This window comes from Mus caroli, unplaced genomic scaffold (assembly GCF_978045245.1).
Source record: "Mus caroli unplaced genomic scaffold, Mus_caroli_1 scaffold_7, whole genome shotgun sequence".
Taxonomy (NCBI): domain Eukaryota; kingdom Metazoa; phylum Chordata; class Mammalia; order Rodentia; family Muridae; genus Mus; species Mus caroli.
Genome location: NW_028227262.1, coordinates 20,313,007 through 20,326,998, shown reverse-complemented (window position 1 = coordinate 20,326,998; position 13,992 = coordinate 20,313,007).

The following is a 13,992-nucleotide window of genomic DNA, read 5'->3' as shown; positions in this document are numbered from 1 at the left end:
GTGTTTTGTTGTTATCTCTTTTGTTTTTTGAGACAGGGTTTCTCTGTGTAGCCTTGGCTGTCCTGGCACTCACTTTGTAGACCAGGCTGGCCTCGAACTCAGAAATCCGCCTGCGTCTGCTCCCGAGTGCTGGGATTAAAGGCGTGCGCCACCACGCCTGGCTGAATCTATTTTCAATAACAGGGGGTAAAAAGGAAAAGAGAAAAGAAACTCTAGGGATCCAGTGTTAAAGCTGTTCAGCAGCACCCTTAGTGTCAGTCACACCCTAGTGCCCAGCATGCAGACTGGGAGCTCACTTAGGAGAATCCAGAGCTCCTGCTGGTGTCTCTGAACTCTGGCAGTTACAGATCCAAAGACATTTCCTATTTCAAGGAGAACAGGAACTGTCCACCTTTGGAGCCTCTGCTTCTAAATCTGCTTGATCCGGTTGTTTCTTCTGTCCTAGGCAGCTTAAGCATCCAGACCTATGTCTCAGCTCTTCCTTACTTTAAGCTGAGGCTCCCTGTTGTGTATATTTATGTGTATACATACATATATATATACTGAATATATATATACTGAATATATGTGTATACATATATAAGTACTGATTATATATATATATATATACACACATATATATAATAATTCATTCATTTGTTGCACATTTCCATGAAGTTTGAGAACATATATAATCATAGTCTCCATCACAATCAAGGTATAAACCCAGACCCTACCCCAGGACCCCATGTCCTTCTGTAGACACTCCTTCCCTGTGTAGCCCAGCCCATGGCACCCTTCTCTTTCTGCTCTTACACACTTGCTCTTTAAGAACACCCTGAGCTGGATCCCTGCAGTAGCAATGCATCTGAGAGCCACGCACAGTGCACACCACAGCTGTGTGTCACACACCAACACAGCTGGATACAGCAGGAGATTCCAGGGCAGGAGAGATGTGAGACGTGAGCTGGGATTGCACAGGATGCATCTCACACCCTAAAAGAAAGACAGTTGCAAACAGGCCAGGGAAAACTAACAGAAAACTGGTGGGTAAAGTGTGAGCAGAATGAGAACAGGATGCTGGCAGTTAGAATTTCCCAGCAGAAAACTGCTGCTCTGTGGTCAGATTCTCTAACTAAAATAATGCAAGGGGGTAGGGTTTTTCGTGTTGTTTTGTTTTGGGTGGTGATGATGATGGTGGTGGTGGTGGTGGGGCTGTCACACACATGCCATGGCCCACATTTAGAGGTGAGAGGACAACTATATGTAGTTGGTTCTCTCCTTCCACTTTTGTGTATGTTCCGGGGAGTGAACTCAGGTCGCCAGGCTTGAACCTTTCCTCACAGAGCTATTTTGCTAGCCCAAGGGAAACTGTTTAGGCAAAAAAGTGCTTTAAGGGTAACTTAAGATGACCAGCGAGTTGTAGTTTAGGGACCTCTGTGGGCAGAAAGCTGCGGACATTTAGCCAACGGAAGTAATGGGCAGGTGCAGGCATGAAGGCCCCGTTTTTCCTTTTCACTCATTTTCCCCAGTGCTGTGTAAAGTTGGTTTACTTTGTCATGAGCTCAGGGATATTTGAGTTTTTGTAAAATATAAGGGTTAATTCATAAAGCCGTTGTAAACACAGACAGCTTTTTATGTGAACATGGGAATTTCCCTCAGAGGGAAAACACAGAGCATGAAGTAATTGAAGTATCATTTTTTAAAATGCTCGGGCTGGTGAGATGGCTCAGTGGGTAAGAGCACCTGACTGCTCTTCCGAAGGTCCAGAGTTCTAATCCCAGCAACCACATGGTGGCTCACAACCATCCGTAAAGAGATCTGGCGCCCTCTTCGGGAGTGTCTGAAGACAGCTACAGTGTACTTACATGTAATAAATAAATAAATAAATAAATAAATAAATAAAATGCTCAACTATTTTCCCCCAAAGTTTGGTAGCATTAAGAATATTCAATGCATGTATTTACTGTGTATGTGTTATTTTATCCCACATTTTGGCTCATTTCTATTTTATTTTAATTAATTAATTAATTAATTAATTTTTGAGAGAGGGTTTCTCTATATAGCCCTGGCTGTCCTAGTCCAGGCTGGCCTCAAACTCAGAAATCTGTCTGCCTCTGCCTCCCAAGTGCTGGGATTAAAGGTGTGTGTCACCACTGCCCGGTTCATTTCTAATTTTAAAGATCGATGTGTATGTGTGTATTTTATGTGGTATGTGTGAGCACGATGTGTACTGTAGACAGTTCTCAGGTAGAAAAATGCCTAAAGACATGTCCAATAGGTCCTGACAAGAACTAGCGGGTCATAAGAGAAGAGGTGGTGCTGGAGTCTGTGGGAATTGCTGGTCTTCCCAGAGAAAACACCAGTGTGCTGTTAGGTTTGTCAGTTTGAACCAAGCTGGGAAGAGGGAACCTCCGCCGAGACTTTGCATCCATCAGATTGTCAACTCTATGGGGGCATCTTCTTGACTGGTGATAGATGTGAAACAGTCCATCCTTCTGTGGGCTGTGCCACCCTTTGGTGGGTAGTCCTGGGGTGTAGACAGACAAATATGAGCAGGACATGAGGAACAAGCCAGGAAGCAGTGCTTTTCTGTGTCTTCTTCAGCTCTTGTCCCAGCTTCCTTTCCTGGTGAGCTATTGACTGTAAATTTATAGTTATACCCTCGATTATTTTGGGCCATGATGTTTTATCACAACAATTGAAACCTAATTAGGATGAAGAGTATCACAGCCCCACACCAGCCCCGCTTTACATGGCTGTTCTGTGAACACGGCTCCCCCTTCTCCATCCTTTGGGCACTGTCTGGAGCCTTTTCTACCCCAGCTTCCTCTCTGAAGTTACTGACCATTTCCAGAGGCAGCAGAGGGGCGTTTTGTTGTAGTTGTTGTGGAAAAGGCAAGGAGTCCCTGGGGTCCATTGCAGGACAAGGAAACTAGGAATTCTTTTCCTTGCTCGGCCTTTCTAAAACCGTCACCCACTTGCTAATCCAGAACGTTTTTTACTCTGTCCCCTAAAGGTTTTGATCACGGGCGAGGATAGAGGGTTAGGGGACCACTGTATCTCAGGAGACATCCAAACATTTTACTCCACAGAGCCCAGCCAGGACATGTACTCAGAAACCACACCAGGTGAAAAAGGTCATCATACTAAGTGACTACGAGGGCAGACGCCAGCCCTCGCAAATCAAGTGCAGGGTGTGGAGCAGCAGAAGTGTGGGGGTGTAGATCTCTATGGCTGGGTGTTCCCTGAGAGCCCACACTGTGAACCCTGAAGTTGATGTCAAAAACACCAGGCAGAAGAGAGATGGTGCAAAGTAGCTAGAGAAGTGTTCTTGGTGTCTCTGAGTGTCTGTGAGCATTTGGAGAGCATGAAGATTTAAAGCTGGTTTCGATAAAACCAATTGAAGTATCTGATAAAAATCAATTGAAATTGATTACGTTGCTTAAAGGCAACAAATGATGTTTTAATTGCAACTTAGTGAAGAGAGACGGGATTTATTGAGTTTTTCCTCTTCTATTTTTTTTCTTTTTTAACTATTACTTTTTTTTTTTTTTTTTTTTTTTTCCTTCGAGACAGGGTTTTTCTGTTTAATTTTGCGCGCTCACTCGGAGTGTTTTGTGTGTGTGTGTGATATAAGGCAAAAAAGGTGGCTGGAGAGACAGCCGTGGGTGCTGGGAACCGAACTCTTATATTTTTGGTTGTGAGCCTAGCCTTTAACGGCTGAGCCATCTCTCCAGCCCGCCCAGCAGGCACGTTCTGGAGCTCATGTAGCTAACAGGCGTGGCTGGACGTCATTGCCATTGAATCTTTCGTCATTCCCCGAATTCCTCTCAAAACCAAATACAAACAAAACCGAACTCTTGGCGGAGACCATTTCTCGCCGGGCGACTACTGATCGCTGCTTCGCCCGTGTAACACTAGCAAAATGGAGCAGAAAGGTCGGGAGAACTGAGGACACGGATTGAAAGAAGGGGATCATGTCAGGACGGAAGCGTGGCGTGGGGAGAAGGCAAGAGGGTCGGGCGTGTGCAGCTCTGCGTGGACAAGAGCGTGTGAGCTGCACTGGTGCCTATGCGCCCGAAGGACGCGAGGGATGCGATCTGGGTGCGTGGGCGTGAGGGTCTGTGAGGAGAGTGGATCTCGGAATGGTGTCAGTTGTAGAGATGTGTTTGGGGGTGGCGTGTGGCCGTGAATTTGTTTTCGTGTTGAACTTAGAAAAAAAAAAAAAAGTGAATGTTTTTCAGGAGAAAATTGTGAATTAAGAAAAAAATGTGTAGACCAGGCTGTCCTCGAACTCCAGATCCTCCTGCCTCTGCCTCCTTCAGCAAATCCTACCGGCCTGCGCCACCAGAACCGGCAAGCGTTAACGTTGCTCCGTTCGTACTTAGCTATGTATTCTATGACGTCACCGCCGTCTCCAACGAGATTGTAGGGTACAATGCCCAGCAGGCCTTTGCCCCAAACCGCACCGTCAACCTGGCTCATGCGGTTCTCCGCCGGTCTCATGCACACTCCCGGCCTAACGTCAGCCACCCCTCACTCTAGGGAACCGCAACCTCATGAGCCCCAAAGCCTCTTTTCGCCCGACGCCCCCTGCCGGTCACCCCAGTTAACACACTCCCGCACCTTCAGGCGTGCATTCGTCTGAATTCTCTGTATTCCTCCTTGGCTTGCGCTCTCTTGCAGTGCCCAGGGCTTTTTCTAGGTCAGAGACACTATGGTCCAGGTAAAGAGACTGCAGAATTAGACCTCTAGTGTGCTGGTGAGGGCAGGGGAGTGTGATACGGTCTCAGGGTGTCTGCCGGTGACCCTGTGGCTCTGACTGTGAGCTCCGATGTTTCTTTCGTTTATTTCCTCGCATATGGGAGCAGTTTGTTTGTTTGTTTCGAGGATGAACTGGAAACTTCCAAGCTTCTTTAAATGACTAATATGAGAAAGCACATCTGTGTGAGCGTTTGTGAGAACGAGTCCAGTGAACACTATTAGACTTTGAGGGGGTTAAACGAATGAATGGATAAATTCCTGGGCGGATTCAAAATATGATGGCATTTTAAGAGCAGGTCACAGATAAGAGATTGTGACCTGGTGGAGTTGGTAGTTAACAGACCAGAGCACCATTGCACCCCGGCGTCTTCTCTGTATATCCCATTTATTGTATTTAATACGAGACGCTTCTCTTTCCTCTATAACTTCAATTCATAATTTGTGCTTCATGGTGTCCCCAAATTATTGCATGCTTATTTTTAAATTATTTAATATTTAACAATTATTATTTAATTTAACAACAACATTTAATATTTAAAAATATGTGATAATATTATTAATTTAAAAAATACATTTTATTTATTTCTTTCTTTGAGTGTTCCAGCTGCTCTACTGTGCCTTCACGTCCTGACATTCTATCTTCTACTTGCTCCATTCTCCTAAGGAAGGCTTTTCATTGAGTCTTCTCAATGTGCACTAGGCTCACATGAGAGACACTGCGATGAAAATGAGAACACAGCCACTGGACTGAGTGATGCCCTTGCATGTACAGAAAACTTGCTACATCCCTTCAGCTCGCTAAGCCTTCCCGGAGGCCTTGAAGGAAGGACAAAGAGTGCAGTTTGGTCTCTACCAAAATGCCACGTGTGACCTTGCAATACTCCCTAAGGGGTCCTCCCCTTGTTTACATAACAACCATTTAAACTCAGCCTGTGGGTCTAGAGTAGCCTTTAAAACATATGTCACCAGGCAGAGCTGTGTCTGGCTAGGCTCTGGTCTGGTTCTCTCCACCAAGACTGGAGTCCTCACACAGTAAAAGCTGCTGCTGCCTGAAGGCGCCCCTTGTCCAGTGCTGTGAATGTCCTTAACAAATGGAATAATCAGGTTTCCAATTTTATCTCCATTTCATCCTGCATTTCCTTCAGTGTTTATACATCTTTACTGAGTGCACCTCTCTGGTCCTAGAGAGTTCAGTACTCCATTCAGCCTTTGTCTTTTCTTGGACCTCAGTCGGGACTTTATTCCTGTCCTCTTTTAGTGCATTCAAGGGGTTGTGACCTCTGAAACCCCCTTCGCATCTTTGCTTCTGTTTATCATTATTCTTTTAAATCCTATGTCCTGTGATTCATTGAGGCAATTCTCACTATAGAACATTTCCACATCACGGTCACATACTGTTTGGCTCTTTGTTTTAGTTTGCCCTCTATCGCTGTGATAAAGTCCGAGGACAAAAGCAGCTTGTGGAGGAAAGGGTTAATCACCTTCCAGTCACTGCCTTTTATGAACAAACACCTCAATAAGCAGACCTCAAGGCAGGAACCTGGAGGCAGGAATGGAAGCAGGGGCCACAGAGGAGTGCTGCTAACTGGCTTGTTTCCCAAGGCCAGCTCTGTTTGCTTTTTCTTATAACCCAGACCACCTGGTTGGTTATATGACTAGAGTCAAGACAAGCTAGGAAGGACCATGCCCCACTGCTTCAGCATCCTGCCCCTTCAGTATTCACACAGTGAGGACCACGTATGCAAACAGACATTTCCAACATTGAACAGGATGTTGTCACCCACAAAGTTCACTCTTGAGACTCACACGATAGAGTTAAAACATACAGACAAACAAACAAACAACACCCCCACACACACACACACACACAACCATCATGTTTTAAGAAAGTTTACAGTTTTGTATAGGGCTACATCCTAACTGTCTCCAGGAACATTGTGGCCCATGGGACATGCATGCAGGGTTCTAAGTAAGTACTCATATGCTCCTGTTGATGACAACAGGACCCAACCGACCATAGGGTAGAAACAACAGATGTGGTTGCTTGCTGTCTGGAAGAATTACACAGCAAATGCTGTGTGCTCAGGACCGCACATTCTTCAGCCTTAAGAAGAAGGAGTCATTTAGTGTCAGCCTCCCATATGCCACCTGCACTATGTGAGGAAGACATTGAGACTCCAGAGCCAGCCTCATCCCTGTGTTCTAGCTCCGGAGGCACAGAGGATGCTTGGGTCCTGACGACTGCATGCATCAGACATTAGCAAGGACAGTAGGAGTCCCAACACTAGCAGAGAACACAAAACTACACCTACCCACCCCACCCTTCCAAGGAGGTCAACCTAGAGGCCTGTGGAGCCTTGGTCAGTAAGCATACAAGCACAGTGGCGCCATGACAGGAAGGCTTGCCCCGTGCGTGGGAACCCTGGCCCTACTACAGGAGTCTGGGGATGTGAGAGATCACCAAGGGGCCGTGAAGAGTGAGGGACAGCTCATCTCAGGAGCCTTTGAAAGATGAATGAGGATGAGAACGCCTGTGTCCTGGTGACACAGAGCGGTGTTTATGAAGTAGTGACAGTTATCAAAGAGAGGTGGAGGAGGAGGATGGGGGAAGACTATGGGTCAGCAGCAAAGGCAGCTGGTGGAGACAGAAAGTGTACCAGGCAGCACAGTGAAGAGGAAAAGAGGTCACTATGCTAAGAGAATAGGGCAGACAGGAGAGGACAAAGCTGTGTATCACATGCAGGATGTGGAGCAGAGACTGGGGATGCGGATCTCTGTGCTGGCTGTTCCCTGTGAGGCCAGACAATGAGCCCTGAAGTTGATGTCTTGAGGCAGAGCCCTTGAGCGTGTAGAAGTAGAGAAATGTAACTTAAGGGTTGTGCTGGCTGAGCAGGGGTATTGTGAGGGAAAGGGAGCACGTCGGGGGAGAGAGGAGTGTGGAGTGCGGGCTTGCGTAGGTATATGTGTGCCTGTGAGAACTGGTATGAGCTGGGTGCCGGTTTCCGAGCGAAAAGAGGGTGAGCCGAGGCTGCGATGAGGTTTCTTGGGTGTTGGAATTTTAGTGGGTATGGGTACTTGATTTCATTCGGTAGCTGGTCTTTTCTTGGCGAGAAAAAAAAAAAAGTGTGTAGACCAGGCTGTCCTCGAACTCCAGATCCTCCTGCCTCTGCCTCCTTCAGCAAATCCTACCGGCCTGCGCCACCAGGACCGGCAATTGTAGCAGCCGTTTCGAACATACTTAACTATGAGTTATCATGGCGTCACTAGCCCCGCCCATGGAGGAGGAGTCCGGAGCCTTAGTTGCAGTACTAAGCCCTACCTTCTGGCAACCCAAACCATAGCACTAAACAGGCCTCGTGAACACTCCCGAACTCATGACCACCACCCCTTTCTCCAAGGAATCACAGCCTCAAAAGCCCTGAAGGCGCTTCTCGCTCCTGTGCCCCCTGCCGATCTTCCCGGGAAGCGCACTCCCTCACCCTCAGGCAGCTCCTGAGCCTAGCAGCAGCAGCTCTGCCTTCACACTTAACTGAGACCATTGTAAAACTTCTTCAAGATTCATGCAGCCTCTTTTGTTTATTCCCGTGTCTCTGGACAGTGCTTTGATGTCACAACCAAGAAGTCACCACATACAACGATGTTAGTATTTTCCTCTATGTTTTGCTATCGAAATTTTAGAATATTAGAGTTTTGTTTATCTCTTTAACTCATTCTGATTTAATATTTGTACATGGTAAACAGTAAGACCTAAATCTGTCATTCAGTTTTTCCATCATTCGCTCAATAGACTCGTTGCCGTCGTCCCTCTGGACCCTGCCCCCCATGGTGTGGTTTTGGTAACCTTGTCAAGACCATGTGATCATTACGTGAACATTTAATATTCTTTGCTCTCTATTTTTCACTTTGATCTATTTTTCCTCTATGTCAGTATCTCATACTTATTTCATTATTATATGTTACTAGTGTGTTTTCAAATAAGCCCACCTCCAGCTTTGTACATATTCGAAGTGTTTTGAACGATTCAACTCCCATGCAGTTCTAGAAGACATTATTAGTGTTTGATAGGGAATGCTTTGAGCCTGTAGATCACTTTTAGTCTGACCATCTCAACAATATTCCTCATTCAACCCATTAACCCAAGACGCCATTTATTAGTGTTTGCTTTAACTTCAAAGCAGCAATGTTTTCTGACTTGCATTATGTGAAACATTCCCATTTATAATTTGGTTTATTCCTAAATAATTTAATCTGTTTCCTGGTATTGTTAGTGGAATTATTTAAGCTTTCTCCTTGCATTGCTTATTGTTGGTGATGTACACAGGTGACTGTAATGATTTAAATAAGAAATGCCCTGCACAGTCTTGAGCATTTGAACACTTGGATTTTGGAGGTGTGGCCTTGCTGGAAAAGTATGTCACATGTCACTGGGGACAGGCTTTGAGACTGTAAGCTTCCACCTTACTTCCAGTTGGCTCTCTCTGATTCCTGCTTGTGCTTCAAGATTTGAGCTCTTATCATCCTGCTCCAGCCATCATGCCTGCTTTCTGGCTCTGCCCTGCTATTATAGATTCTAATCTTTTGTAAGTATAAGCCAAAATTAACTCTTTCTTTTATAGATTGCCTTGGACATGATTCCAGCATCAGAAAAGTAAATGATATAGTGGCCAATTTCTGCATTGGACAGAAAGCGAGGATGTGAACCTATTTAGAAACAGTTCTTTGGGAGAATCCAATCTGCGTTGCCAGAAAATCAGCAGTTCAGGTCACTCACGTCAGCAGTGGCAGCTCAATCCACTCACAAACACCACTCACAAATCTGCAATGACAGCTCAATCCAGAAAAAACTGCAAGGTTCTGAGCAAAGAGGGGCAAGGTGAACCAACACCAGACAGCACTGTCAGCGAAGACCATCGTCAGCAAAGCCCAACATGTCCAGCAAAGAGTGGCAAGGTGAACTAATACCTTGTAATACCTTGTCCTTGTAATACCACACTGTGTTGCCCACTGTCTGTTGGGTCATGTTTATGCCCTTCCCAAACACCATGTGTTCTCTCAAATGTGTACTCTAGCAAAACATCCCATGCCCCTTTCCCAGACAGCTTCCAAAAAATACCACGTATCTGTTCTCAACAAAACATCCTCAGCTGCATCTTCTTCAGCATAAACATCCTGTCATAAGACAGTTTCTAGAAAAACATCACATGACATAACTGAGTCTCCAAAGAAGCCAAAAATCTCCTTTACATATAAACATAATTTTAAAGAGCATGTTCTTTGCTAACAGACATGATTTGATGTCTTCTCTAATGTAGATGTCTTTGTATTTTACTTTGTGTGCCTATGGCCTCCAGATCTACGCTGAGCAGCAGTGTGTTTACTGGCCAGCAGGGGTCAGCACTTGCCCTGAGTATTACTCCCCTGCCCTCAATGAGTAAGCTGTTAGCCACTGGCTTTTTAAAAATGCTCTTCACCAAGTTAGTGCTGGGGCTTCTTCCCCTAGTTTGTTGAACGGCTCACCATAAAGGGGTGTCTAACCTTGTCAATGTTGTAACTGTGTTCTCTAAGATAATCATGTGACTTTTGTCTTCCCTTTGTCAACACTGTGCACTGTGATTTTCATGTGCTAAAGTGTCCTTGTATTCCACAGGGTTGAAATCAGATCTCTTGTCTATCAGAAGGTTTAGTAAGCTGAATGAAAGAAATGTGGAGGGCTAAAAAAAAGGCCATACTCGCAGGGCGTGGACGAGAAGAGACCGGAAGCTCTATAGAAGGTACAAATGCAGTGGTCTTGAAGCTGCAGGTGTACCACTCTGCACTCTGAGCTCTTCTGCATCACAGATATTGCAGTTAATTCCCATCTGCTGTGCTTGCAGTTGTGGCAAGCATGTGGGGCATGGCTGTTTAGATGCTTATTATAAGCAATTAAAGCGTCAGGAGGAAAGTTGTAGAGTCGCCCCAGCTTAGCTCCCGTCCTTACACTGGAGTCAGGGAAGCGGAGGGACTGGATAACTAACTGCAAGGAACATTTGGTTGAGATATTAATTACAATTATGTAATGTGCGTTAATATGCAAGAGTAATTGTATTTTATTTCATAGTGATATAGTTGAAATTATTAAACAGGCTATGAAAATTGAATCTGGAAACATGATCCTCTGCCACACCCACTCCAGTGAAGACTGCATGACAGGCCTTAAAGCTTGGACCCAATCCTGAGGCAAAGAATTTCACAGAAACTCAGTCTCCTGGAACCTTAGCACAAATGCTCCAAACTTGTCCCCGTGTTAGTCGGTGAATGGATCTGCGTGCTTCTTTCAGTATTGTTTTATTATACGTGCCTCCAAGAAATTTTTTTCCAATTTTTTATTAGATATTTTCTTCATTTACATTTCAAATGCTATCCTGAAAGTCCCCTATACCCTCCCTGCCCCCCCCCCCCGCCCTGCTCCCCTAACCACCTGCTCCCACTTCTTTTCTCTGGAGTTCCCTTGTATTGGCGCATATAAAGTTTGCAAGACCAAGGGGCCTCTCTTCCCAATGATGGCCGACTAGGCCATCTTCTGCTACATATGCAGCTAGAGACATGAGCTCTGGGGGTACTGGTTAGTTCATAATGTTGTTCCACCTATAGGGTTGCAGATCCCTTCAGCTCCTTGGGTACTTCAAGAAATGATTTTACAAATACCTTAATCAGGTTGAACTCTACTGCCTGACTTTCATCAATGTCCTAGGCAGTCCTTGAGCTGACCCTGGGCTTGAAATTTCATAAGAATGTTGTTACCTATTCAGACGAAATGCCCCAGGGTTGACAGTTAGGAATCAGGTATTTCACAGTTTGCTGGATAGGAGCTAGTAATCTCAGGGCTAGTTCAAAACAGTATACTTAGAATTCTCATTACAAACATGAATGGCAGCCTACATTGCATAATAGTAGGAAGAAGGTGGGTTGTGGTTTAAGGAGGAACTGGAGTATTGTATTATTCCTGAAAAGGTTAGTAGAATGGAATTTCCCTGGTGCATGTTTTTTACTAGGCCTAGAGGAATAGCATAATCAGGTATTTACTAAGGGACCCCTGGTGGTGGATTAACAATAGACTAGCATTGTACCTGGGTCCTGTGAATATCTGATTTTAGATAGGGCTATTCCTATCTCAGTTGTAAACACTGCCTGGCTCCCCCTAGCATTTTATGTATGCATTTTCTTTGTTTTGTGTAAAGAGCCATTATGCATCTCGATGTACCTTGGCTTATGTATCGCCTAGCTTTCTTGTTTTTCTTCTGTATTATAAGTCTGGTGCTCGATTTGAGAAATGGCATTCCGATACAGCACTCTCTCTGGTGTCAGTGTCTGTTTGTCATCCATCGACTCCTTGCTCACCTGAATACCAGGATCCTGGTTTCCCTCGAGTTGAAGGACACACTGAGTCCAGTCCGTGGCAACCCTCTCTCTGAGTTCAAGTCATTCTCTCTCTATATATATGACTGATTTAAATGTCCACAACCCCAGAGAAAAAGGGGAAAAGTAATCGTCCATACAGATAGAGATGTGTTCAGGTTTTGGTCATCACTTGTTTAAATCTCTGAGAGTTACTAAATAACTTTGAAATTTTACTTTTTATTAAAAAATATCTACCTCCCTCTCTCTCTGTCTCTCTCTTTCTCTGCACTTGCTCTTTCTCTCTCCCCCCACCGACCCCCCCCCCCCATGGTGACTCCTGGCCTCTGTCCTTGGGCCAGTCAAGTCACCTGCCCAAGAACAGCTTCCCAATAAACCTGCAATTAATATAATCTTTTAAAAAGGAAAAACATCTTTAGTAAAAAGTAAAGAAAACAAACAACTTAAAAAAAAAAAAAGGCAAAGCTGCATCTTCTATGGCAGATGGGGTGGTAGTTGTGTAAGACGCCTGAGACTCACTCTCCCCTAGAGATTAATTAGGAGGCCACTGCAAGCATTTAGGGCAGATGTGACCAGATAGGACCAGTCCTATCATTAAATACGTAGGTAGCAATGACTTTTCTATATCAATATTCAAGCAATCTCTTAGTGACAGGAACATGGAAATTTACTTTTCTCAAAGAGATTCCATGGGAAAAGGCTCTGTGAAAGAAGCGACCTTTCCAGTTCTGCACAGGGCAGCACAGCAACAGGAAGGGGGTGAACTCCAAACTGTGGGTCCTGGGGTTCGTGTTTTCCAGTTAAAAGGACACATCATCTTCACCAGTGGCTGGACACCATCACTTTTCTGAAGAATGGATATGCATTCATTTGAGACACTCTATGTGAGTATCTAAACTGTTGTCTAAAACCAGAGAGCAGTAAGGAGATTCCCACTAATGGAGAGACAGACAGCTGGGCCATTCAAACTGTGTGCTGCTGTTTAGAGGACCTGGGTTTGAGGGGATCTGAGTTTAGTTCCCAGCACCTGAATCAGGCGATCAGTCTACAGCCATTTGTATTTGTAAATCCAGTTCCAGGGGAATCTAATGCCTCTGGCCTCTGAGATTATCCACATATACAATTAAAAAGTAATAAAAATAAACACTTTTGCAAAAGAAAACTCCCACCCAACCAATGGAATGAAATTCACTTTCCAATTTCATGATTCTCTGTTTCTTTCTCCTCATTCATTGCGGGGAGCCATGGCCTTGTAGATATTTTCTAGCTTACATAAACAATCCTGAAAGAACACTCATGGTCATAACAGTAAGAATGTTTATGGGAAAAGAGGACACTGTGACCGTTGGTTCCAGGAGCTGAAGATTGCCACCTGACCTTCAGAGAGCCCCTGGGCTCTTCTCCCCTCCCTTGGAGCCTCCTCTTGCTTATGCTTATATTGCCACTCCTGAATAAAATTTTCAGAGCTTGATCAGTATGATTGACTTGCTCTTATTCTTCGTGTCTCTTGTCCCTCCTCTCTCTCTCCCCTGCCCTGGGTCTCCGCTGATTGTCCCTGCAGGTCCAGGGAAGTTCATCTCTGATCCAGCCTCCAATATTTCAACAAACCACAGAGACTCAGAGCACTCTCAGGTGCTCCCATTCGTCTCCATCCTCCTCATGCTGACACTCAGGCAGTCTTCTGTTATGGGAAGAATCCATTCACACATTTTCATCAGCTGGCAGCTGGCTCTGATTGGTCTGCAGTCCTGTCATCCTGGTCTTTTTGTGCCATTTGGCAGTGCTCCTATGAAGCCTTCATCTTCACAGGGATCACATCACTCACAGAGGAGAAAACTTACGGTCATGGAT